Here is a 4,588-nt window from a genome sequence, read left to right on the forward strand (position 1 = left end):
AGATAGATAGATAGATAGATAGATAGATAGATAGATAGATAGATAGATAAATGGGACCTTTGAAACAGAAAAGCTTCTGTAAGGCAAAAGACAATGTTGATAGAACAAAACCACACCCTACAGAGCGCAGGGAATCTTATGGAAGAAAGGAGGGATAGAAGGACCCAGAGGGGACAAGAGCTCCTGAAGGAGAACAACAGAGCCAACAAATCTGGACCCTGGAGGCCCTGCAGAGACTGATGCACCAACCAAGGACCATGCATAAGGAGGACCTAGACCCCATGTTCCAATGTAGCAGATAGTCAGCTCACTCTCCATGTGAGTTCCCTAGTAAGGAAAGCAGGTGTTGTCTCTGGCAGGGACTGTGTTGCCCACTGATCACTTTCCCTTAGAGCAACCTTGCCAGGCCACAGAGGAAGAGGATCCAGGCAGTCCTGATGAGACTTGATAGGCTAAGGTCAAATAGTAGGGCAGGAGGACTCCCCCTTTCAGTGGACTAGGGGATAGGGTCAGGGGTAAGGAGGGAAGGAGGAGGGACTAGAAGGAGAGGATGCAGGGTGCTACAATGGGGATATAAAGTAAGTAAATTGTAAAAAATAAATAAAAATTTAAAAAGAATCATTGGTGATCAGGTTGTAGTAGAACATGATTGTAATCCTAGCCCTTTATAGTTGGAGGTAAGAAGGTTGTCAGCTTGAGGCCTACTTGGGCTACATAGTTTTTGTTTTGTCTCAAAACAAAACAAAAACAGAATCAAAATATGAGCTTCCATACCTTCTTATTCTTGTAGCAATCAGAGTGATCAACAATTTAAAATTTTGTATTCCAAAATAAAGAAGTAAATCTGCAGCTGATTTACAGTAGTGTATGCAAGAAATGATTCGTTGTTTTAAATGAAATGCAGAATTTTACCACAGTAAAATATCTGTTCTATGGGGAAGGGGAGTTTATAAACCTAACGCCAAGAGCATAAACTATGAAAGAAAAGCAAAGGATACAAAACTTCATGGACAGTAAAAATGTTCTGCTCTCTAATGGACTCTTAGAAAGGTAAGATGAGATGCAGATCACATATTTGACAAAGGTATCCTACCTAAAAGAGCAACAGTAAAAACAAAACAAAAACTCACAGCAAGCCAATTATAGAATAGACACACTCACAGAGGGAGAGAGATTTCCTAAAGAAAACATGTGGATTACAAAGACAAGGAAAGATGTTGGAAATGGAAAATTAAGGGCACACAGGTTATTGCCACATACCTGAATAAAGTATATTGACACTACCAAATACTAATGAGGATCCTTCAAGCTGGAGTGATCATAGATGGATGGTAAAATACAAAATGGTAGAATCACTCTGAAAAACAACCAGCAATTCCTCAGAAAATGAAAGATATATTTACCATACTACCCATCATTTGTATTCTTGGGTAGTTATCTCAAAGAAATGAAAATTTACACGCACATAAAAACCCATATAGAATTGTCCACAGTAAAGTTATTTGTAATAGTCCCAAGTTTTTTTTTAAAAAGTCCAAACACCTTATAATATGTGAATGTTTAAATAAACTATGATATATTTGTATCATAGAATTAGCAGGATGAAAGGAGCAAACATCTAATACAGGAACAACCTGAGTAAATTTCAAAAAAAAAAAAAAACTAAGTAAAAAACCAATATGAAAAGCTCAAATGCAGAATTTTACCACAATAAAGTAGTGTTTGTTCTGGGGAGGGGGTAGTTTATAAACCTAACTCTCCACTAAATATTAATTTTAAAGTAACAGAATTGCATAAATTGGAAAAGATCAGTGACCAAAACAAATGGTGATGAGAAGGAGGTAGCAGATGGAGAGAACACATGGAGGTGGCTGCAGGAAGAGTCCTCATGGGATGGAAAATGTCTGCATCTCAACATCAGTGATTATGGAGATCTGTGAGATGAATGAGAACCACCCCATACCAGTGTTGGTCCTTGGTTTCAGTACCATCTTTTACATACAAAAGAAAGAACCACTATGGGAATAAAAAGAAAAAAAAAAAAAAACAAGAAGCAAAAAAAAAACCACCTCAACTCTGTCATCTTCCCAACTCCCCCCATGCCTATAATTATTTCAAAATAAAACATTTTTGATGGGGGTTGATGAGTTTGTCCCATATGGTAGAGTGCTCACCTAGCATGAATGAGGCACTGGGTTCAATACTCAACACCGCATAAACCTGGCATGGTAAACCATGCCTATATACCAGCATTTGTGAGATAGTGGCAGGAGGATTAGAAGTTTAATGTCATCCTCAACTACATAGCAACATCAAATCCAGTCTTGGATAAATGAAACTATGTCTCAAAGCAAAATTCAACCAAAGAAACAATCAAGCAAAACTGCCAACCCTCTTCCATATTGTCCCCCAGTTAGAGAAGGGCTAGGATTTTTTTTTTTGTTCCATTCACTTTCTTCAGAGACCAGAAGGGACCAGAGGATTTTACTCCAGCCAATCAACCCAGTGAGCAGCATTATGCACCTGCTCAGAGCTTCAGCCCCATCACATAGTCCTAATGTCAACTCAGCCACTCCACCAAGGAATCGACTTCAAGCTTCACTAGCAAAGCAGGAAAGGAGCAGATGAACAAAGAAGTGAAAGATAAGCAATCGTATCCAACACAGCAAACCATCAAACTCTGAAATTCAATGGGGAAGAAGGAAAAGACTATTGGTAGACTAGAACAAAATCATTAGAAAACAGAAATCCCATTTCAGTAACAATCTTAAATGTAAATGTTCTCAACTCACCAGCAAAAACTTGACTGAATTGAAAAACAAGAACTGTATATTATCTCTATGAAATATACAATTAAAAAATTTAGTTTCAAATGGTAGAAATCCAGCTACCAAATAGTTTGTCTAAGGGTTTGTCTATCTTGTTGATTTTCTCAAAGACCAGCAATTTGGTTTCATTGATTCCTTGTATTTTTCTCTTTGTCTCTAATGTATTGATTTCAGCCCCAAGTTTGATTCTTTCCTGTCATCTACTCCTCTTGTGTGTGCTTGCTGATGATGATGATGATAATGATGATGATGATGATAATGATGATGATTATTATTTTCCTAAAGCTTTCAGGTGAGAAGTTTAGCTGCTCTCCAATTTCATTATGAAGGCACTTAGTGCCATGAACTTTCCTCTTAGCATTGTGTTTCATAAGTTAGGGTAAGTGGTGCCTTCAGTTTCACTGCATTCTAGAAAGCCTTTAATTTCTTTCTTTATTTCCTTCCTCACCCAGTGGTCATTGAGCAGAGAGTTGTTCAGTTTCCTTGAGTTTGTAGGCATTCTGTTGTTTCTGTTATTGTTGAAGTCTACCTTTAATCCATGGCTGTCTGATAAAATAGAAGGAGTTCAATTTCAATTTTCTTGTATTTATTGAGGCTTGCTTTGTGTCTGAATGTGTGGGAAATTTTGAAGAAGGGTCTATGAGGTGCTGAAAAGAAGGTGTATTCTTTTGTGTTTGGTTGAAAAGTTCTGTAGATGTCTGTTAGGTCCATTTGATTCGTGGCATCTGTTAGTGTCATTATTTCTCTGTTTAGTTTTTGCACTAACAGCCCTCTGCGCTACACAGGGCTCCCTGACTCACTTGGCGTGGAGACTGGGATAAAAGGCCAAGCAAGGTTATGTAACTTACAGGATTCATGTCGGACATGGTAGACACAAGCACCCAATTCCTAAGGATGCAAGTTATGGCAAGCCTGTCCACCATGGTGTTAACCAGCTAAAATTTACCCGAAGCCTTCAGTCTATTGCTGAGGAGAGGGCTGGATGCAATTGTGGGGCTTTGAGAGTCCTAAATCCTTACTGAGTTGGTGAAGATTCCACACATAAATTTTTTGAGGTTATCCTCATTGATCCATTTCATAAAGCTATCAGAAGAAATCCTGACACCCAGTGGATCACCAAACCCATCCACAAACACAAAGAGATGCATGCGCTGACATCTGCTGGCTGCAAGAGCCATGGCCTCGGAAAGTGCCACAAGTTCCACCACACTATTGGTGGCTATCGCCGTGCAGCCTGGAGAAGGCGCAACACTCTCCAGCTCCATCATTACCGCTAATACACATAATGTTTGTAAAATTCATACCCAATAAACAATCTAGGACAGTCAAAAAAAAAAGAAAGAAAAGAAAATGGCTATGTCACCAATGGTAATCTTGAGACTCTATGCAACTTCCATTAAAATTCCAAAGACATTCTTCAGAATAGACAAGACAATACAATTATTTATATGGAACCACGACAAGATCACAAGCAGCCAAAGCAATCCTAAGAAAAATGAACACAGCTGGAGGTATCATAATTCCTCAAATTATGTTACAGAGTTATATTGGAAAGGATACCTGATGCTGTCATAAAAAATAAAATAAGAGACAACCCAAAGAAGCTGGCAATAAACTGACAAAGTTACAGCTGCTTAAATTTTGACAAAAAATGACAAATATGTGGAATAGAAAATAACTCTATTCCAAAAATGGTAGTGATAGTATTAGTTTGAACACATTAGTAAGAACCTCAGAGTCACCAATAAATTGTCAGTGCT

General features: G+C 38.2%; 1 pseudogene; it reads left to right on the forward strand.

Moving 5' to 3' along the window:
• Positions 1-1,060: 1,060 nt before the first annotated feature.
• LOC129670525 (60S ribosomal protein L15-like) lies at positions 1,061-4,105 on the forward strand (annotated as a pseudogene).
• The last annotated feature ends 483 nt before the right edge of the window (positions 4,106-4,588 follow it).

Source organism: Psammomys obesus, unplaced genomic scaffold, assembly GCF_907164565.1.
Source record: "Psammomys obesus unplaced genomic scaffold, mPsaObe1.curated_primary_1811, whole genome shotgun sequence".
Classification (NCBI taxonomy): domain Eukaryota; kingdom Metazoa; phylum Chordata; class Mammalia; order Rodentia; family Muridae; genus Psammomys; species Psammomys obesus.